This window comes from Rattus norvegicus, chromosome 1 (assembly GCF_036323735.1).
Source record: "Rattus norvegicus strain BN/NHsdMcwi chromosome 1, GRCr8, whole genome shotgun sequence".
NCBI lineage: Eukaryota > Metazoa > Chordata > Mammalia > Rodentia > Muridae > Rattus > Rattus norvegicus.
The window spans coordinates 106888142-106912416 of record NC_086019.1 but is presented as its reverse complement, the minus strand read 5'-3'; the positions used below and the strand labels follow the sequence as shown (position 1 = coordinate 106912416).

General features: G+C 41.7%; 1 pseudogene; it reads left to right on the top strand.

The window, feature by feature from the left end:
* Positions 1-22939, top strand: part of Set-ps1 (Set nuclear proto-oncogene, pseudogene 1) — a 44216-nt pseudogene extending 21277 nt beyond the window's left edge.
* Positions 22940-24275: the final 1336 nt, after the last annotated feature.

Below are 24275 nucleotides of genomic sequence, written 5' to 3'. Positions count from 1 at the left end.
AACTGAAAGAACAAAACCACATGATCATTTCATTAGATGCTGAGAAAGCATTTGACAAAATTCAACACCCCTTCATGATAAAAGTTCTGGAAAGAATAGGAATTCAAGGCCCATACCTGAACATAGTAAAAGCCATATACAGCAAACCAGTTGCTAACATAAAACTAAATGGAGAGAAACTTGAAGCAATCCCACTAAAATCAGGGACTAGACAAGGCTGCCCACTCTCTCCCTACTTATTCAATATAGTTCTTGAAGTTCTAGCCAGAGCAATCAGACAACAAAAGGAGGTCAAGGGGATACAGATCGGAAAAGAAGAAGTCAAAACACTATAGGACAGTCTAGCCACTGTCAGAAATAACAGAACAAGGTAACACCAGAGACAACCTGATGGCGAGAGGCAAGCATAGGAACCAGAGCAGCAGAAAGCAAGACTACCTGGCATAATCGGAGCCCAATTCTCCCACCAAAGCAAAAATTGAATATGCAAACACACTAGAAAAGCAAGATCTAGATTTAAAATACATTTGATCATGATGCTGGAAGACTTCAAGAAAGACATGAAGAACTCCCTTAGAGAAACGCAGGAAAACATAAATAAACAAGTAGAAGCCTATAGAGAGGAATCACAAAAATCCCTGAAAGAATTCCAGGAAAACACAATCAAACAGTTGAAGGAATTAAAAATGGAAATAGAAGCAATCAAGAAAGGACACAGGGAAACAACCCTGGATATAGAAAACCAAAGGAAGAGACAAGGAGCCATAGATACAAGCATCACAAAAAGAATACAAGAGATAGAAGAGAGAATCTCAGGAGCAAAAGATTCCATAGAAATCATCAACACAACAGTCATGTAAAATGGAAAAAGCTACTGGTCCAAAACATACAGGAAATCCAAGACTCAATGAGAAGATCAAACCTCAGGATAATAAGTATAGAAGAGAGTGAAGACTCCAAGCTCAAAGGACCAGTAAATATCTTCAACAAAATCATTGAAGAAAACTTCCCTAACCTGAAGAAAGAGATGCCCATAAACATACAAGAAGCCTACAGAACTCCAAATAGATTGGACCAGAAAAGAAACACCTCCCGTCACATAATTGTCAAAACACCAAACGCACAAAATAAAGAAAGAATATTAAAAGCAGTAAGGGAAAAAGGTCAAGTAACATATAAAGGCAGACCTATCAGAATCACACCAGACTTCTCGCCAGAAACTATGAAGGCCAGAAGATCCTGGACTGATGTCATACAGACCCTAAGAGAACACAAATGCCAGCCCAGGTTACTGTATCCTGCAAAACTCTCAATTAACATAGATGGAGAAACCAAGATATTCCATGACAAAACCAAATTTACACAATATCTTTCAACAAATCCAGCACTACAAAGGATAATAAATGGTAAAGCCCAACATAAGGAGGCAAGCTATAACCTAGAAAAAGCAAGAAACTAATCGTCTTGTCAACAAAACAAAGAGAAGAAAAGCACACAAACATAACCTCACATTCAAATATGAATGTAACAGGAAGCAATAATCACCATTCCTTAATATCTTTCAACATCAATGGTCTCAACTCCCCAATGAAAAAACATAGATTAACAAACTGGATACACAATGAGGACCCTGCATTCTGCTGCCTACAGGAAACACGCCTCAGAGACAAAGACAGACACTACCTCAGAGTGAAAAGTTGGAAAACAACTTTCCGAGCAAATGGTATGAAGAAGCAAGCTGGGGTAGCCATTCTAATATCAAGTAAAAACAATTTTCAACTAAAAGTCATCAAAAAAGATAAGGAAGGACACTTCATATTCATCAAAGGAAAAATCCACCAAGATGAACTCTCAATCCTAAATATCTATGCCCCAAATAAAAGGGCACCTACATACGTAAAAGAAACCTTATTAAAGCTCAAAACACACATTGCACCTCACACAATACTAGTAGGAGATTTCAACACCCCACTCTCATCAATGGACAGATCATGGAAACAGAAATTAAACAGAGACATAGACAGACTAAGAAGTCATGAACCAAATGGACTTAACAGATATTTATAGAACATTCTGAGTGCCTGCAGAAAGAAACAGGAGAGAGCATACATCAGCAGCTTGACAGCACACCTAAAAGCTCTAGAACAAAAAGAAGCAAATACACCCAGGAGGAGTAGAAGGCAGGAAATAATCAAACTCAGAGCTGAAATCAACCAAGTAGAAATAAAAAGGACCATACAAAGAATCAACAGAACCAAAAGTTGGTTCTTTGAGAAAATCAACAAGATAGATAAACCCTTAGCCAAGCTGACGAGAGGACACAGAGTGTACAAATTAACAAAATCAGAAATGAAAAGGGAGACATAACTACAGAATCAGAGGAAATTCAAAAAATCATCAGATCCTACTACAAAAGCCCATATTCAACAAAACTTGAAAATCTGCAGGAAATGGACAATTTCCTAGACAGATACCAGGTAAACAGATAAGCCACTTAAACAACCCCATAATTCCTAACGAAATAGAAGGAGTCATTAAAGGTCTCCCAACCAAAAAGAGACCAGGTCCAGATGGGTTCACTGCAGAATTCTATCAGGCCTTCATAGAAGACCTCATACTACTATCCAATATTCCACAAAATTGAAACAGATGGATCACTACCGAATACCTTCTACGAAGCCACAATTACTCTTATACCTAAACCACACAAAGACACAACAAAGAAAGAGAACTTCAGACCAATTTCCCTTATGAATATCGACGCAAAAATACTCAACAAAATTCTGGCAAACCGAATCCAAGAGCACATCAAAACAATCATCCACCATGATCAAGTAGGCTTCATCCCAGGCACGCAGGGATGGTTTAATATACGGAAAACCATCAACGTGATCCATTATATAAACAAACTGAAAGAACAAAACCACATGATCATTTCATTAGATGCTGAGAAAGCATTTGACAAAATTCAACACCCCTTCATGATAAAAGTCCTGGAAAGAATAGGAATTCAAGGCCCATACCTGAACATGGTAAAAGCCATATACAGCAAACCAGTTGCTAACATAAAACTAAATGGAGAGAAACTTGAAGCAATCCCACTAAAATCAGGGACTAGACAAGGCTGCCCACTCTCTCCCTACTTATTCAATATAGTTCTTGAAGTTCTAGCCAGAGCAATCAGACAACAAAAGGATGTCAAGGGGATACAGATCGGAAAAGAAGAAGTCAAAATATCACTATTTGCAGATGATATGATAGTATATTTAAGTGATCCCAAAAGTTCCACCAGAGAACTACTAAAGCTGATAAACAACTTCAGCAAAGTGGCTGGGTATAAAATTAACTCAAATAAATCAGTTGCCTTCCTCTATACAAAAGAGAAACAAGCCGAGAAAGAAATTAGGGAAACGACACCCTTCATAATAGACCCAAATAATATAAAGAACCTCGGAGTGACTTTAACAAAGCAAGTAAAAGATCTGTACAATAAGAACTTCAAGACACTGAAGAAGGAAAGTGAAGAAGACCTCAGAAGATGGAAAGATCTCCCATGCTCATGGATTGGCAGGATTAATATAGTAAAAATGGCCATTTTACCAAAAGCAATCTACAGATTCAATGCAATCCCCATCAAAATACCAATCCAATTCTTCAAAGAGTTAGACAGAACAATTTGCAAATTCATCTGGAATAACAAAAAACCCAGGATAGCTAAAGCTATCCTCAACAATGAAAGGACTTCAGGGGGAATCACTATCCCTGAACTCAAGCAGTATTACAGAGAAATAGTGATAAAAACTGCATGGTATTGGTACAGAGACAGACAGATAGACCAATGGAATAGAATTGAAGACCCAGAAATGAACCCACACACAAATGGTCACTTGATTTTTGACAAAGGAGCCAAAACCATCCAATGGAAAAAAGATAGCATTTTCAGCAAATGGTGCTGGTTCAACTGGAGGGCAACATGTAGAAGAATGCAGATCGATCCATGCTTATCACCCTGTACAAAGCTTAAGTCCAAGTGGATCAAGGACCTCCACATCAAACCAGACACACTCAAACTAATAGAAGAAAAACTAGGGAAGCATCTGGAACACATGGGCACTGGAAAAAATTTCCTGAACAAAACACCAATGGCTTACGCTCTAAGATCAAGAATTGACAAATGGGATCTCATAAAACTGCAAAGCTTCTGTAAGGCAAAGGACACTGTGGTTAGGACAAAACGGCAACCAACAGATTGGGAAAAGATCTTTACCAATCCTACAACAGATAGAGGCCTTATATCCAAAATATACAAAGAACTCAAGAAGTTAGACCACAGGGAAACAAATAACCCTATTAAAAAATGGGGCTCAGAGCTAAACAAAGAATTCACAGCTGAGGAATGCCGAATGGCTGAGAAACACCTAAAGAAATGTTCAACATCTTTAGTCATAAGGGAAATGCAAATCAAAACAACCCTGAGATTTCACCTCACACCAGTGAGAATGGCTAAGATCAAAAACTCAGGGGACAACAGATGCTGGCGAGGATGTGAAGAAAGAGGAACACTCCTCCATTGTTGGTGGGATTGCACACTGGTACAACCATTCTGGAAATCAGTCTGGAGGATCCTCAGAAAATTGGACATTGAACTGCCTGAGGATCCAGCTATACCTATCTTGGGCATATACCCAAAAGATGCCCCAACATATAAAAAAGACACGTGCTCCACTATGTTCATTGCAGCCTTATTTATAATAGCCAGAAGCTGGAAAGAACCCAGATGCCCTTCAACAGAGGAATGGATACAGAAAATGTGGTACATCTACACAATGGAATATTACTCAGCTATCAAAAACAACGACTTTATGAAATTCGTAGGCAAATGGCTGGAACTGGAAAATATCATCCTGAGTGAGCTAACCCAAACACAGAAAGACATACATGGTATGCACTCACTGATAAGTGGCTATTAGCCCAAATGCTTGAATTACCCTAAATGCCTAGAACAAATGAAACTCAAGACAGATGATCAAAATGTGAATGGTTCACTCCTTCTTTAAAAGGGGAACAAGAATACCCTTGGCAGGGAAGAGAGAGGCAAAGATTAAAACAGAGACTGAAGGAACACCCATTCAGAGTCTGCCCCACATGTGGCCCATGCATATACAGCCATCCAATTAGACAAGATGGATGAAGCAAAGAAGTGCAGACCGACAGGAGCCGGATGTAGATCGCTCCTGAGAGACACAGCCAGAATACAGCAAATACAGAGGCGAATACCAGCAGCAAACCACTGAACTGAGAATAGGACCCCCGTTGAAGGAATCAGAGAAAGAACTGGAAGAGCTTGAAGGGGCTCGAGACCCCATATGTACAACAATGCCAAGCAACCAGAGCTTCCAGGGACTAAGCCACTACCTAAAGACTATACATGGACTGACCCTGGACTCTGACCTCATAGGTAGCAATGAATATCCTAGTAAGAGCACCAGTGGAAGGGGAAGCCCTGGGTCCTGCTAAGACTGAACCCCCAGTGAACTAGACTGTTGGGGGGAGGGGGACAATGGGGGGAGGGTGGGGAGGGGAACACCGATAAAAAAGGGGAGGGGGGAGGGGGATGTTTGCCCGGAAACTGGGAAAGGGAATAACACTCGAAATGTATATAAGAAATACTCAAGTTAATAAAAAAAAAAGAAAAGAAAAGATCTTTACCAATCCTACGTCCAATAGAGAGCTAATATCCAATATATACAAAGAAATCAAGAAGTTAGACTCCAGAGAATCAAATAATCCTATTAAAAATGGTGTACAGAGCTAAACCAAGAATTCTCAGCTTAGGAATATTGAATGGCTGAGAAATACCTAAAGAAATGTTCAACATCCTTAGTTATCCTGAAAATGCAAATCAAAACAACTCAGAGATTCCACATAAAAACAAGTCAGAATTGCTGAGATCAAAAACTCAGGTGACAACAGATGCTGGTAAGGATGTCGAGTAAGAGGAACACTCCTCCATTGTTGTGGGACTTCAGCTGGTACAACCATTCTGGAAATCTTTCTGGAGGTTTCTCAGAAAATTGGACATAGCAGTACCCCAGGACCCAGCTATCCTCCAACATATAACAAGGACACATGCTCCACTATGTTTATATCAGCCTTATAATAGCCAGAAGCAGGAAAGAAGCCAGTTGTCCTTCAACAGAGGAATGGATACAGAAATTTGTTATATTTACACAATGGAGTACTATTCAGCTATTAAAAACAGTGACATCATGAAATTCATAGGCAAATGGATGGAACTAGAATATATCATCCTAAGTGAGATAACCCAATCACCTAAAAAACACACATGGTAACATGGTATGTACACACTGATAAATGGATATTAGCCCAAAAGCTCAGATTATTCAATATACAATCAACAGAACACATGAAGCTCAAGAAGAAGGACAACTGAAGTGCAGATGCTTCAGTCCTTCATAGAAGGGGTAACAAAAATATTCACTGGAGTAGATAGGGAGACAAATTTTGGAGCAGAGACTGAAAGAACGGCAGTTCAGATCCCCAACTGGGGATCCATACCATATACAGAACCACCAAACCTAGACAATATTGCTGATGCCAAGACATGCATGCTGTCGGGGGCCTAATATAGCTGTCTCCTGGGAGGCTCAGCCAGAGCGTGACAAATGCAGAGGTGAATGTTAGCAGCCAACCATGGAACTGAGAATGGGTTTCCCACTGGAGGAGTTTAAGTAAGGATTAAAGGACCTGAAGGGTTTGGAACAACAATATCAACCAACCACAGCTCTCATGGACTGAACTACTACCCAAATACTACACATGGACAGACCCATGGTTCCAGCTGCATATATAGCAGAGGATGGCCTTGCTGGACACCAATGGGAGGTGAAGCCCTTTGTCCTCCCAAGTCTGGACCCCTCAGTGTAAGGAAATATCAGAGCAGGGAGACAGGAAGGGGTGGGTAGTTGAGTGGGGGAAAGGGCATAACATTTGAAATGTAAAGAAAAAATATCTAATAAAAAAAGAAAAGAAAAACGAAAAAAAAAAAAAACCAATCATCCACCATGATCAAGTAGGCTTCATCCCAGGCATGCAGGGATGGTTTATTATACGGAAAACCATCAATGTGATCCATTATATAAACAAACTGAAAGAACAAAACCACATGATCATTTCATTAGAAGCTGAGGAAGCATTTGACAAAATTAAACACCCCTTCATGATAAAAGTCCTGGAAAGAATAGGAATTCAAGGCCCATACCTAAACATGGTAAAAGCCCTATACAGCAAACCAGTAGCTAACATTAAAGTAAATGGAGAGAAAATTGAAGCAGTCCCACTAAAATCAGGGACTAGACAAGGCTGCCCACTCTCTCTCTACTTATTCAATATAGTTCTTGAAGTTCTAGCCAGAGTAATCAGACAACAAAAGGAGATCAAGGGGATACAGATTGGAAAAGAAGAAGTCAAAATTTCACTATTTGCAGGTGATATGATAGTATATTTAAGTGACTCCAAAAGTTCCACCACAGAACTACTAAACCTGATAAACACCTTCAGCAAAGTGGCTGGGTATAAAATTAACTCAAATACCCTTCACAACACTCACAAATAATATAAAATACCTCAGTGTGACTGTAATCAAGCAAGTGAAAGATCTGTATGACAAGAATTTCAAGTCACTGAAGAAAGAAACTGAAGAAGACCTCAGAAGATGGAAAGATCTTCCATGCTCATGGATTGGCAGGATTAACATAGTAAAAATGGCCATTTTACCAAAAGCAATCTACAGATTCAATGCAATCCCCATCAAAATACCAATCCAATTCTTCAAAGAGTTAGACAGAACAATTTGCAAATTCATCTGGAATAACAAAAAACCCAGGATAGCTAAAACTATCCTCAACAATAAAAGGACTTCAGGGGGAATCACTATCCCTGAACTCAAGCAGTATTACAGAGCAATAGTGATAAAAACTGCATGGTATTGGTACAGAGACAGACAGATAGACCAATGGAATAGAATTGAAGACCCAGAAATGAACCCACACACCTATGGTCACTTGTTTTTTGACAAAGGAGCCAAAACCATCTAATGGAAAAAAGATAGCATTTTCAGCAAATGGTGCTGGTTCAACTGGAGGTCAGCATGTAGAAGAATGCAGATCGATCCATGCTTATCACCCTGTACAAAGCTTAAGTCCAAGTGGATCAAGGACCTCCACATCAAACCAGATACACTCAAACTAATAGAAGAAAAAGTGGGGAAGCATCTCGAACACATGGGCACTTGAGAAAATTTCCTGAACAAAACACCAATGGCTTACGCTCTAAGATCAAGAATCGACAAATGGGATCTCATAAAACTGCAAAGCTTCTATAAGCCAAAAGACACTGTTGTTAGGACAAAACGGCAACTAACAGATTGGAAAAAGATCTTTACCAATCCTACAACTGATAGAGGCCTTATATCCAAAATATACAAAGAACTCAAGAAGTTAGACTGCAGGAAGACAAATAACCCTATTAAAGATGGGGTTCACCCTAGTGAACGTGATTGTTCGGGGGAGATCGGTAATGGGGGGAGGATGGGGAGAAGAACACCCATATAGAAGAGGAGGGGGAGGGGTTAGGGGGATGTTGGCTGGGAAACCGGGAAAGGGAATAACAATTGAAATGTAAGTAAGAAATACTTAAGTTAATAAAGATAAAAAAAATTGGGGTTCAGAGCTAAACAAAGAATTTACAGCTGAGGAATGCCAGATGGCTGAGAAACACCTAAGGAAATGTTCAACATCTTTAGTCATAAGGGAAATGCAAATCAAAACAACCCTGAGATTTCACCTCACACCAGTGAGAATGGCTAAGATCAAAAACTCAGGTGACAGCAAATGCTGGTGAGGATGTGGAGAAAGAGGAACACTCCTCCATTGTTGGTGGGATTGCAGACTGGTACAACCATTCTGGAAATCAGTCTGGAGGTTCCTCAGAAAATTGGACATTGAACTACCTAAGGACCCAGGATACCTCTCTTGGGCATATACCCAAAAGATGCCCCAACATACAACAAAGACACATGTTCCACTATGTTCATCGCAGCCTTATTTATAATAGCCAGAAGCTGGAAAGAACCAGATGCCCTTCAACAGAGGAATGGATACAGAAAATGTGGTACATCTACACAATGGAATATTACTCAGCTATCAAAACAATGACTTGGAGAGAGAGACCCAACCGCCTGGTCAGGTGGGCACTCCTGAGGCTGCAGAGCGGAAGAGACCACCAACACTGCTCACCCCTGCCCACATCCCTGGCCCAAGAGGAATCTGTATAAGGCCTCTGGGCTCCCGTGGGGGAGGGCCCAGGAGCGGCAGGACCCCTGTGCCTGAGACACCACCAGAACCAGAAGGAAACAGACCGGATAAACAGTTCTCTGCACCCAAATCCCGTGGGAGGGAGAGCTGAACCTTCAGAGAGGCAGACAAGCCTGGGAAACCAGAAGAGACTGCTCTCTGCATACACATCTCGGACGCCAGAGGAAAAAGCCAAAGACCATCTGGAACCCTGGTGCACTGAAGCTCCCGGAAAGGGCGGCACAGGTCTTCCTGGTTGCTGCCGCTGCAGGGAGCCCGTGGGCAGCACCCCGCGAGCGAACTTGAGCCCCGGGACCACAGGTAAGACCAACTTTTCTGCTGCGGGAGAGCTGCCTGGTGAGCTTGGGACACAGGGAAGCAGAGTTCCTGTAGGACCAGGCACGTTCTGTGTTTACCGGAAGTCCCACACCCGCGGATCCCGGCCCGCAGCAGCTCTCTGCCCCCAGACCCTGTGAGAGAGAGACCCAACCGCCTGGTCAGGTGGGCACTCCTGAGGCTGCAGAGCGGAAGAGACCACCAACACTGCTCACCCCTGACCACATCCCTGGCCCAAGAGGAATCTGTATAAGGCCTCTGGGCTCCCGTGGGGGAGGGCCCAGGAGCGGCAGGACCCCTGTGCCTGAGACACCACCAGAACCAGAAGGAAACAGACCGGATAAACAGTTCTCTGCACCCAAATCCCGTGGGAGGGAGAGCTGAACCTTCAGAGAGGCAGACAAGCCTGGGAAACCAGAAGAGACTGCTCCCTGCACACACATCTCGGACACCAGAGGAAAAAGCCAAAGACCATCTGGAACCCTGGTGCACTGAAGCTCCCGGAAAGGGCGGCACAGGTCTTCCTGGTTGCTGCCGCTGCAGAGAGCCCGTGGGTAGCACCCCACGAGCGAACTTGAGCCTCGGGACCACAGGTAAGACCAACTTTTCTGCTGCAAGAAAGCTGCCTGGTGAACTCAAGACACAGGCCCACAGGAACAGATGAAGACCTGTAGAGAGGAAAAACCACACGCCGGAAAGCAGAACACTCTGTCCCCATAACTGACTGAAAGAGAGGAAAACAGGTCTACAGCACTCCTGACACACAGGCTTATAGGACAGTCTAGCCACTGTCAGAAATAGCAGAACAAAGTAACACTAGAGATAATCTGATGGCGAGAGGCAAGCGCAGGAACCCAAGCAACAGAAACCAAGACTACATGGCACCATCGGAGCCCAATTCTCCCATCAAAACAAACATGGAATATCCAAACACACCAGAAAAGCAAGATCTAGTTCCAAAATCATTTTTGATCATGATGCTGGAGGACTTCAAGAAAGACGTGAAGAACTCCCTTAGAAAACAAGTAGAAGCCTACAGAGAGGAATCGCAAAAATGCCTGAAAGAATCGCAAAAATCCCTGAAAGAATTACAGGAAAACATAAATAAACAAGTAGAAGCCCATAGAGAGGAGACACAAAAATCCATGAAAGAATTCCAGGAAAACATAAATAAACAAGTAGAAGCCCATAGAGAGGAGACACAAAAATCCCTGAAAGAATTCCAGGAAAACACAATCAAACAGTTGAAGGAATTAAAAATGGAAATAGAAGCAATCAAGAAAGAACACATGGAAACAACCCTGGATATAGAAAACCAAAAGAAGAGACAAGGAGCTGTAGATACAAGCTTCACCAACAGAATACAAGAGATGGAAGAGAGAATCTCAGGAGCAGAAGATTCCATAGAAATCATTGACTCAACTGTCAAAGATAATGTAAAGCGGAAAAAGCTACTGGTCCAAAACATACAGGAAATCCAGGACTCATTGAGAAGATCAAACCTAAGGATAATAGGTATAGAAGAGAGTGAAGACTCCCAGCTCAAAGGACCAGTAAATATCTTCAACAAAATCATAGAAGAAAACTTCCCTAACCTAAAAAAAGAGATACCCATAGACATACAAGAAGCCTACAGAACTCCAAATAGATTGGACCAGAAAAGAAACACCTCCCGTCACATAATTGTCAAAACACCAAACGCACAAAATAAAGAAAGAATATTAAAAGCAGTAAGGGAAAAAAGTCAAGTAACATATAAAGGCAGACCTATCAGAATCACACCAGACTTCTCGCCAGAAACTATGAAGGCCAGAAGATCCTGGACTGATGTCATACAGACCCTAAGAGAACACAAATGCCAGCCCAGGTTACTGTATCCAGCAAAACTCTCAATTAACATTGATGGAGAAACCAAGATATTCCATGACAAAACCAAATTTACACAATATCTTTCCACAAATCCAGCACTACAAAGGATAATAAATGGTAAAGCCCAACATAAGGAGGCAAGCTATAACCTAGAAGAAGCAAGAAACTAATCGTCTTGGCAACAAAACAAAGAGAATGAAAGCACACAAACATAACCTCACATCCAAATATGAATATAACGGGAAGCAATAATCACTATTCCTTAATATCTCTCAATATCAATGGCCTCAACTCCCCAATAAAAAGACATAGATTAACAAACTGGATACACAACGAGGACCCTGCATTCTGCTGCCTACAGGAAACACACCTCAGAGACAAAGACAGACACTACCTCAGAGTGAAAGGCTGGAAAACAACTTTCCAAGCAAATGGTCAGAAGAAGCAAGCTGGAGTAGCCATTCTAATATCAAATAAAATCAATTTCCAACTAAAAGTCATCAAAAAAGATAAGGAAGGACACTTCATATTCATCAAAGGAAAAATCAACCAAGATGAACTCTCAATCCTAAATATCTATGCCCCAAATACAAGGGCACCTACATACGTAAAAGAAACCTTACTAAAGCTCAAAGCACACATTGCACCTCACACAATAATAGTGGGAGATTTCAACACCCCACTCTCATCAATGGACAGATCATGGAAACAGAAATTAAACAGTGATGTCGACAGACTAAGAGAAGTCATGAGCCAAATGGACTTAACGGATATTTATAGAACATTCTATCCTAAAGCAAAAGGATATACCTTCTTCTCAGCTCCTCATGGTACTTTCTCCAAAATTGACCATATAATTGGTCAAAAAACGGGCCTCAACAGGTACAGAAAGATAGAAATAATCCCATGCGTGCTATCAGACCACCACGGCCTAAAACTGGTCTTCAATAACAATAAGGGAAGAATGCCCACATATACGTGGAAATTGAACAATGCTCTACTCAATGATAACCTGGTCAAGGAAGAAATAAAGAAAGAAATTAAAGACTTCTTAGAATTTAATGAAAATGAAGGTATAACATACCCAAACATATGGGACACGATGAAAGCTGTGCTAAGAGGAAAACTCAGCGCTGAGTGCCTGCAGAAAGAAACAGGAAAGAGCATATGTCAGCAGCTTGACAGCACACCTAAAAGCTCTAGAACAAAAAGAAGCAAATACACCCAGGAGGAGTTGAAGGCAGGAAATAATCAAACTCAGAGCTGAAATCAACCAAGTAGAAACAAAAAGGACCATAGAAAGAATCAACAGAACCAAAAGTTGGTTCTTTGAGAAAATCAACAAGATAGATAAACCCTTAGCCAGACTAACGAGAGGACACAGAGAGTGCGTCCAAATTAACAAAATCAGAAATGAAAAGGGAGACATAACTACAGATTCAGAGGAAATTCAAAAAATCATCAGATCTTACTATAAAAACCTATATTCAACAAAACTTGAAAATCTTCAGGAAATGGACAATTTCCTAGACAGATACCAGGTATCGAAGTTAAATCAGGAACAGATAAACCAGTTAAACAACCCCATAACTCCTAAGGAAATAGAAGCAGTCATTAAAGGTCTCCCAACCAAAAAGAGCCCAGGTCCAGACGGGTTTAGTGCAGAATTCTATCAAACCTTCATAGAAGACCTCATACCAATATTATCCAAACTATTCCACAAAATTGAAACAGATGGAGCACTACCGAATTCCTTCTATGAAGCCACAATTACTCTTATACCTAAACCACACAAAGACACAACAAAGAAAGAGAACTTCAGACCAATTTCCCTTATGAATATCGACGTAAAAATACTCAATAAAATTCTGGCAAACCGAATTCAAGAGCACATCAAAACAATCATCCACCATGATAAAGTAGGCTTCATCCCAGGCATGCAGGGATGGTTTAATATATGGAAAACCATCAACGTGATCCATTATATAAACAAACTGAAAGAACAGAACCACATGATCATTTCATTAGATGCTGAGAAAGCATTTGACAAAATTCAACACCCCTTCATGATAAAAGTCCTGGAAAGAATAGGAATTCAAGGCCCATACCTAAACATAGTAAAAGCCATATACAGCAAACCAGTTGCTAACATTAAACTAAATGGAGAGAAACTTGAAGCAATCCCACTAAAATCAGGGACTAGACAAGGCTGCCCACTCTCTCCCTACTTATTCAATATAGTAGTTGAAGTTCTAGCCAGAGCAATCAGACAACAAAAGGAGATCAAGGGGATACAGATCGGAAAAGAAGAAGTCAAAATATCACTATTTGCAGATGACATGATAGTATATTTAAGTGATCCCAAAAGTTCCACCAGAGAACTACTAAAGCTGATAAACAACTTCAGCAAAGTGGCTGGGTATAAAATTAACTCAAATAAATCAGTTGCCTTCCTCTATACAAAAGAGAAACAAGCCGAGAAAGAAATTAGGGAAACGACACCCTTCATAATAGACCCAAATAATATAAAGTTCCTCGGTGTGACTTTAACCAAGCAAGTAAAAGATCTGTACAATAAGAACTTCAAGACACTGAGGAAAGAAATTGAAGAAGACCTCAGAAGATGGAAAGATCTCCCATGCTCATGGATTGGCAGGATTAATATAGTAAAAATGGCCATTTTACCAAAAGCAATCTACAGATTCAATGCAATCCCCATCAAAATACCAATCCAATTCTTCAAAGAGTTAGACAGAACAATTTGCAAATTCATCTGGAATAACAAAAAACCCAGGATAGCTAAAGCTATCCTCAACAATAAAAGGACTTCAGGGGGAATCACTATCCCTGAACTCAAGCAGTATTACAGAGCAATAGAGATAAAAACTGCATGGTATTGGTACAGAGACAGAGAGATAGACCAATGGAATAGAATTGAAGACCCAGAAATGAACCCACACACAAATGGTCACTTGATTTTTGACAACGGAGCCAAAACCATCCAATGGAAAAAAGATAGCATTTTCAGCAAATGGTGCTGGTTCAACTGGAGGGCAACATGTAGAAGAATGCAGATCGATCCATGCTTATCACCCTGTACAACGCTTAAGTCCAAGTGGATCAAGGACCTCCACATCAAACCAGACACACTGAAACTAATAGAAGAAAAACTACGGAAGCATCTGGAACACATAGGCACTGAAAAAAATTTCCTGAACAAAACACCAATGGCTTATGCTCTAAGATCAAGAATCGACAAATGGGATCTCATAAAACTGCAAAGCTTCTGTAAGGCAAAGGACACTGTGGTTAGGACAAAATGGCAACCAACAGATTGGGAAAAGATCTTTACCAATCCTACAACAGATAGAGGCCTTATATCCAAAATATACAAAGAACTCAAGAAGTTAGACTGCAGGGAAACAAATAACCCTATTAAAAAATGGGGTTCAGAGCTAAACAAAGAATTCACAGCTGAGGAATGCCAAATGGCTGAGAAACACCTAAAGAAATGTTCAACATCTTTAGTCATAAGGGAAATGCAAATCAAAACAACCCTGAGATTTCACCTCACACCAGTGAGAATGGCTAAGATCAAAAACTCAGGTGACAGCAGATGCTGGCGAGGATGTGGAGAAAGAGGAACACTCCTCCATTGTTGGTGGGATTGCAGACTGGTAAAACCATTCTGGAAATCAGTCTGGAGGTTCCTCAGAAAATTGGACATTGAACTGCCTGAGGATCCAGCTATACCTATCTTGGGCATATACCCAAAAGATGCCTCAACATATAAAAGAGACACGTGCTCCACTATGTTCATCGCAGCCTTATTTATAATAGCCAGAAAATGGAAAGAACCCAGATGCCCTTCAACAGAGGAATGGATACAGAAAATGTGGTACATCTACACAATGGAATATTACTCAGCTATCAAAAACAACGAGTTTATGAAATTCGTAGGCAAATGGTTGGAACTGGAAAATATCATCCTGAGTGAGCTAACCCAATCACAGAAAGACATACATGGTATGCACTCATTGATAAGTGGCTATTAGCCCAAATGCTTGAATTACCCTAGATCCCTAGAACAAACGAAACTCAAGACGGATGATCAAAATGTGAATGCTTCACTCCTTCTTTAAATGAGGAAAAAGAATACCCTTGGCAGGGAAGGGAGAGGCAAAGATTAAAACAGAGACTGAAGGAACACCCATTCAGAGCCTGCCCCACATGTGGCCCATACATATACAGCCACCCAATTAGACAAGATGGATGAAGCAAAGAAGTGCAGACCGACAGTAGCCGGATGTAGATCGCTCCTGAGAGACACAGCCAGAATACAGCAAATACAGAGGCGAATGCCAGCTGCAAACGACTGAACTGAGAATAGGTCCCCCGTTGAAGGAATCAGAGAAAGAACTGGAAGAGCTTGACGGGGCTCGAGACCCCAAAAGTACAACAATGCCAAGCAACCAGAGCTTCCAGGGACTAAGCCACTACCTAAAGACTATACATGGACTGACCCTGGACTCTGACCCCATAGGTAGCAATGAATATCCTAGTAAGAGCACCAGTGGAAGGGGAAGCCCTGGGTCCTGCTAAGACTGAACCCCCAGTGAACTAGACTATGGGGGGAGGGCGGCAATGGGGGGAGGGTTGGGAGGGGAACACCCATAAGGAAGGGGAGGGGGGAGGGGGATGTTTGCCCGGAAACCGGGAAAGGGAATAACACTTGAAATGTATATAAGAAATACTCAAGTTAATAAAAAAAAAAAAAACAATGATTTCATGAAATTCTTAGGCAAATGAATGGAACTAGAAAGTATCCTGAGTGAGGTAACCCAATCACAAAAGAACACACATGGTATGCATTCACTGATAAGTGGTGTGTATTAGCCCAAAATCTCTGAATACCCAAGATATAATTCACAGACCACATAAGGTTCAAGAAAAAGGAAGACCAAAGTGTGGATGCTTCAGTCCTTCTTTGAAGGGGGAACAAAAATACTTAAAGGAGGCAATATGGACACAAAGTGTGGAGAAGAGAATAAAGGGAAGGCCATACAGATACTGTGCCACCTGCGGATCCATCCAATATACAGCCACCAAACCAAGACAATATTGTGGATGACAAGAAGTGCATGCTGATAGGAGAGGCTCCTGAGAGGCTCTACCAGAGCCTGACAAATACAGAAGCGGAGCTTGCAGCCAACCATTGGACTGAGAAAGGGTCCCCAGTTGAGGAGTTAGAGAAAGGACTGAAGGAGCTGAAGGAGTTTCCAACTCCATAAGATTATCAACAATATCAACCAACCAGAATCCCCCCTCTTAAGAATTCCCAGGGACTAAACCACCATCCCAAGAGTACACTGAGATGGTCCTATGGCTCCAGCCGCATAAGTAGCACAGGATGGTCTTGTTGAGCATCAATGTGAGGAGAGGCCCTTGGTCCTGTCAAGGCTTGATACCCCAGTGTAGGGGAATGTAAGGGTGAGGAGATGGGAAGCAGTGGATGGGTGGGAAGGGAGCACCCTTAGAGAAGCATGGGGGGTAGCGGGATTCTGGAGGGGAAACTGGGAAAGAGGATAACATTTGAATTGTAAATAAAAAATCCAATAAAAACACCATGTATGATTAAAAAAGCATTAAAATACAAAATACAAAAAAAAAACAATGACTTTATGAAATTCAGAGGCAAATGGATGGAACTGGAAAATATCATCCTGTGTGAGGTAACCCAATCACAGAAAAACACACATGGTATGCACTCATTGATAAGTGGCTATTAGCCCAAATGCTTGAATTACCCTAGATGCACAGAACACATGAAACTCAAGAAGGATGACCAAAATGTGAATGCTTCACTCCTTTAAAAGGGGAACATGAATACCTTTGGGAGGGAATAGGTAGGCAAAGTTTAGAACAGAGGCAGAAGGAACATCCATTCAGAGCCTGCCCCACATGTGGCCCATACATATACAGCCACCAAACTAGATAAGATGGATGAAGCAAAGAAGTGCAGACCGTCAGGAGCCGGATGTAGATCTCTCCTGAAAGACACAGCCAGAATACAGCAAATACAGAGGCGAATGCCAGCAGCAAACCACTGAACTGAGAACGACCCCCGTTGAAGGAATCAGAGAAAGAACTGGAAGAGCTTGAAGGGGCTTGAGACCCCATATGAACAACAATGCCAACCAAGCAGAGCTTGCAGGGACTAAGCCACTACCTAAAGACTATACATGGACTGACCCTGGACTCTGACCTCATAGGTAGCAATGAATATCCTAGTAAGAGCACCAGTGGAAGGGGAAGCCCTTGGTCCTGCCAAGACTGAACCCCCAGTGAACGTGATTGTTGGGGGGAGGGAGGTAATGGGGGGAGGATGGGGAGAGGGCCCATATGGAAGGAGAGGGGGAGGGGTTAGGGGGATGTTGGCCCAGAAACCGGGAAGGGGAATAACAATCGAAATGTAAATAAGAAATACTCAAGTTAATAAAGATAAAAAAATTAGCTCATGGAAAGGAAGAAAAGAGGAGGGGACAGAAGGGGAAGGAAGGGGAGGGGAGGGGAGAGAAGAAAAGGAGCTGGAGAGGTTACTCAGTTTTTAGTGGTTAGAGGCACTTCCTGTGCTTACAAAGGACCCAGCACCTACACCAGGTGATTCCCAAGCATCCATAACTCCAGCTCTAGGGCACTGCACACCTATGGTGCACTTCCGTACATTCATGCAAAACACTCATATACATGAATGCTTTCTCAAGAAAAAGAGAATATACTACATATTTGCTCTTTGAAAATAGGACTGAGAATAAACTAGAGACCAATTCTTTCTGGGAATATCTTCATATACAGTTAGCACTTTTGAACAGACATGAATTGCTTACATATACAAATAGTAAATTAAACTGAAAAATGGCAAAAGAAAACTCTAAAATAAAGTATAAGCTTGGAGCATGTTAGTATATATACAAAATAAAAAACTATTTCTCAAAAATATGAGATTAATTTAGTAAATAGACTTTGTATAACCTCAGCAGGATATATGAATGTCAAAGCAATCTGCAACTTTATTTAGAATTTTACCAGAAGTAGCACCACAGTAAAATAATGTAAATCAACCGTTTATAATGTTAAGCAAGGTACACAAATATAAAATCAAGGAGGTTAAACAAAAACATAAATTTAAATATAACTTAGAATTGCCAGTAAAAACTCATGATTTTTAAATATATATTCCTTAGTTCTAAGACTCATAAAAAACAATGATATTCTAGTAATATAATTTTGGCTAATAATATTCTCCAATTTTAAAAATTGAAAACCATAGCATTTAGGTTGCCATAAAAACAAAGTGTATGTGAGTGTGTACATGAGACAGACAGACAGACAGACAGGAAGAAACAGAGAAGGAGTCTTTCTCTTACAGCCTTTACTGTATTGAATAAGGCTCACCCTTGTTGGGAGGGTAATCTGTTTTTCCTCGGTATCCTGACTTTAAATGTTAATCATTTCTAGAAAGCAGCATCTAGACAAGCGTTTAACCAACACAACTACACAACATAACCTAACCAAGTTGACACATAAAATTATCCATCATAGCCCATCTCTGACAGTTTAGATCCAGAATACATAAAATAAATTAGCACATGAAATATGTTCAGTATCAATAAATCCATATATTTATGAAGTAAATTATCTCACAAAAGATGTTCAATATCATCAAGATACAGAAAGCATGGTTGCTTGCCTAGTATCACAAGTCCCAGGTTTGTCCTCAGCAGTAAAAAGGAGATGGGGAGGAGGAAGGAGGAAGAGGAGGAAGGTAGAAGGGGGAAGTGGAAGAGGTGAAAGAAGAAGAAAGAGAAGAGGAGGAGGGCAGAAGGGGGAAGAGGAAGAGGAGAAGAAAGACAACTAAAGTCATAGATAACAACTAAATTCATGGCAAGACACCACTGCACACCTTTGTAACAACCTAGAATGGAATTACTAGCAACACCAAAGACTCAGATGATGCAGAATGAGTTTAAGTAAAGAACCTTCATGTGTTATTGGCCAAGATGCTAAATGGTACAGCAACTGTGGTAAACATCATTGCCATAAATTCAAATACAGAGGGCCTGGAGAAACGGCTCAGTGGTTTAGAGTGTGTGCTGCTCTTTCTAGAAGTGATTAACATTTAAAAATCAGTAGACTTTGAGTAAAAACAGATTACCGTCCCAACATGGGTGAGCCTCATGTTGGTTCCCAGCACCTGTGTCAGGAAGCTCACAACTGCCTGTAACTCCAACTTCAGGGGTATACAAAGCTTCTGGCTTCTCTGGGAATCTGCTCATATGTGTGCATACCCACACACAGGCACATACTTGAAAAATAATAATTGTACTCACCATATAAGCTAATAATCTTAAAATTGAGTGTTTGCTCCAGAGATATTAAAAATTATTATGTTCACACAATCATTGTACAAGAATGTTTAGAGTAGCTTTCCTCATAAAACCTCAGAAATGTAACTCCCTTGCATGGAACCAATAAAATGGACACAAAACATTGAGTAGAACATTAGACAATGATTAGGGAAATAATCAGGGCAATAACAAGAAAAGTATGGGATGGGCAAGTGACTGGGCGCTCAGCAAAATCTGAGACCGAGCAGGGCAAAGACAGAAAAGACTTCCATTCCTCAAAGGCAGAAACTGAATCCTGTAAAGATGGGAGGAAATAGAAAATGTTCAGAGGGTGTGAAGAGTAATAGCAAGGCCTTTGCGACTGCAGTGGATTGAGAAAAGGGACAGTGAGAAAGGACAGCAGGAAGATAACGGAGCTGACAAGTGAGACTTCCAGAAAGTCTGACTATAAGACAGGAAGTAAGTCCCAGAGACACTCAACTCTTGTCTTTAAGGAGCAGGGGCTATGTTGTAAAGTAGACTAGGTTCCGATGACAGCCAGTAAGCTAATAAAAGACCTTAAGACTAAAATGAGACACATAGTCCCAGCCAACTCCTTGACTATATCCTCATAAGTCCTTGAGCAGAAGCTCTAGTTAAAATGGAACCTGACTCCTGACACATGGAGACAATAACTGTGTTGTTAGAGCCCCTGCATTCCTAGGAACTGGTTATAAAAGAATTGAAAAGCAAACACAACCAGATAGCAAGAAGGTAGTCTGGGACTAAAGTGTCCTGTTAGAGATATAAACTTGGAAATTATCATGATGGCTCATCTTTGTGTTCATCCTTGTCAGCTCTCTCCAATCCCATCTATATATACTTGTTCCTCTCTGGGTGTCCAGGAAATGCCATTTGCAGAATACATGCATACACTTCCTTGGTCCAGCAAATGGAAGGTAACAGAAGAAACTAGGAAATGAGAAGACTGCTCAAATGTCAATTCTTCCACTCATCCAAAGCGTCAAGTAGTATAGAACTTTATCATGGGTAACAGTGGCCTGTGGCAAACCTGCAGTATCCTCTGAATGAGGCTTCAGGCTCCAATGGTCTACTATTTTATAAGAACGGCCTTAATAAAAACAGTGATGCTTCATCTGGAGGAGCAGAAGCAAAGGCAGCAAATGTAATAAAAGATGCTATGGGAACATAATGAAAGATGCTACAGGGTGCTATAGAGAGGGGTGGAGCTATGAGACATTTACCTTCCCACAACTGTCTCTGTTGTCTTACTGCAGATAGTCAGATGCAATGAGACTGATGGGAAATGTGTCAGAGACTTGAAAACATAATAGTCACGGATCAAAAAACCAGAATATTAGAGATGGATAAACTGGAGAAACATGCAATAGTTGCCAGTTTTCCTCCAGTAGGGGCGGGATTTACTCTACTACTAATTTTGCTAATGGCAGAAGATCCCTTCTGCCTCCAGAAAGTGAGTGTGTTTCTTAAATTGGGGGATCCTTCATGCCTGTCCCATTGGAAGGCAATTTAAAGATATTTAGGCACTGACACAAGCCCTTCCTACAACAAACTATTCTAAGAAGAGAAATTACCAAAAGAATATGTATGAGTCATATAGCATCCAGTAACAAGTGTAGATTAAAAACAGCTCCTTCCGTCATTCACACAAAACACCACTCTCACCTCTAAGGAATGTGAGAGAGCCTATTCCGAGCCAATTATGAGGTTTACGGCTCAGGAACGCATGTTCAAATTGCCCCAAATACCATGTTCCAGTTTGGAAACAGTTTCATGAGATTTCTACAGTAACAGAATTACAGAAAAAAAAATGCCATAAATAAATTTTAAACACACCAATGGAACCTCAGTTAGGCAGGTTACATCCAAGCAGGGAAATCACAGCTATAGGCCTCAGATGCTCTCTGATGGCATTCTTGGCCTTTAGGATGGTCTCCACTGAGACCATTGCCTTTTAGGATGTTAACACCTAATGTTAAGGAGGTTAAGTCAAGTACAGAGATGCCCAGTGAATGATTAATAGGAAAGATAAATGTAACCCCACACAATGTGTCTCTCATCTAGACCTGCAACATTTCTACTTTCCACAGTCAACAGTTGTAAGCCGTCAGCCTCATGGACTCCCTAACACACGTGCAGGTTTTTTTCTGGTAACTTCAGTTCACACCACTCATTACACAGCCAGAGAAGAACCAGAAGAAAGCTAAACATTGCGGCTTAAGGATAAGGGGTCACGGGGACTTTCTGATGTAGAATCAGAGTCATGCTTAGGCATGACTTCTAGTGCTACGTGACACACGGCAGCTCTGGCTAGAAGAAACCACAGGTAATCCCACGATCTAAGCCATGACAGACCCTTACTCTTTTACTGTGAGCCAAAAGAAAATGATCTTTCTATTCACGAGTTGCTTTCGGTCAGGTACCTGGTCGCACTAATGAGAACAGTTTCTAACAAAAAGTAGCTCAAAGCTAAAGGCCAGTGCTCCCTGCAAGACAATAACAGAAGTTGTGGCTTTTCCTCCACATCCTCCTCAAGCCAAGTGGAGTTGCAGAAACCAGGGGAGCACATGACAGACACATGCATTCAGTCTTGATACATCAAGGCCCTTGCCACCTTTCACTCACATCCTTCTGTCCTGTTGAGGCCCAGGCAGTCTCGGCTGAGCAGGGCCCTTTCGGAGATGGAAGTCAACCCAGTCCCTGAAGTCTGCCTCTGCTCACCTAAGCGCTGTGTTCCAATTTCCTGCCCTGGTGTTCTTGATGGGTTCCAAACTGACCTACTCTCTTCTAATATGCGCGAACTGCCATTTCAGAATCACTGCCTATGAAGGTCGCATCATCTACCTGTGCTGCGCCCTGTGTGGTGGACGCTACCCCGGCAGTACAGCTGCTGGAACGATGAAGGATGCGGACCCTGGTGCAGACTCATAGGTTGAATCCAGACTATACCGTTTTGGGGGTGAGGCCAGGAACAACTTCTGAACTGCCCTGCGTCTCTACTTTCCTATAGGTAAGATGGGGGCAATGACAAAAACACGTGACCGACTCAGCAGAAATAAAGACCCTGATTTGGGTTTGCTAAGCATCACCACCTAGGCTGGGCTAGCAGGAAATGTAGTTGTGTCCTGGCTGTGGGGTTTCTGAATACTCAGAAATGCCTTCTCCATCTGTGCCCTAACCCTGGCCAGGGTTTCCTTCTTATCCTTGTCAAGGCACAAATTTCCTGGAGGAAATGTTCACCTTCTTTATCTCATCTCCATTGCCACATGCATGCTCAGCACCATTTCGTTTCTTGCTCCATCCGGTACTGGAGCCATGATTCTAGCTAGAAACACATCAGCCAGTGTGCCCTGCTCTGTCCCACAGCCCTGTTGCTGAGCGTCTTGTAAGGTAACTATTACAGCTCCCTATACGAGTGCTATGATTCTGCTTGGTATTAAGGACTTCATTTCTTTGCAATGGCAAGGTTGAGAATTTCATATATGAGTGTGACGTATTTTCATTATTTAAACAGCTCCCTCTGCTACTCCTATGCGTTCTGTGACCTCCACACACATTCCCCATCTCTAATTCATGTCATCTTCTGTATGTGATGGTTTAAAATGGCCACCACAGACTCATATATTTTACTGCTTAGTCAACAGAGAGTGGAACTAGTTGAGAAGAAATAGGGGGTGTGGCCTCTTTGGAAGAAGTCTATCACTTGGGTATAGATTTTGAAGTTTCCAAAGCCCACACAAGGATGTGTGTGTGTGTGTCTGTCTGTCTGTCTGTCTGTGTCTGTGTCTGTGTCTGTCTGTCTGTGTCTGTCTGTCTGTCTTTCTCCGTGTTCCTCTGTCTCTGTTTCTCTCTGTATGTTTCTGTCTCTGTCTCTCTCTATGCCTCTCTGTCTCTCTCTGTCTCTGTCTCTCTCTCTTTCTGTGTGTGTGTGGGTGTGGGTGGGTTGGGTGGGTGGGTGAGTGAGTGTGTGTGTGTGTGAGAGAGAGAGAGAGAGTGTGTGTATGTATGTGTGTGTGAGTGTGTATGTGAGTGTGTGTGTGCATGAGTGTGTGTGTGTGGTGGGTGTGGGTGGGTGGGTGTAGGTGGGTGCGTGAGTGTGTGTGTGTGTGCGTGAGTGAGAGTGTGTGTCTGTGAGTGTGTGTGTGTGCGTGAGTGTGTGTGTGAATGTGTGTGTGGGTGGGTGGGTGAGTGTGTGTGTGTGAATGTGTGTGTGGGTGGGTGGGTGGGTGAGTGTGTGTGTCTGTGTGCATGAATGAGTGTGTGTGTG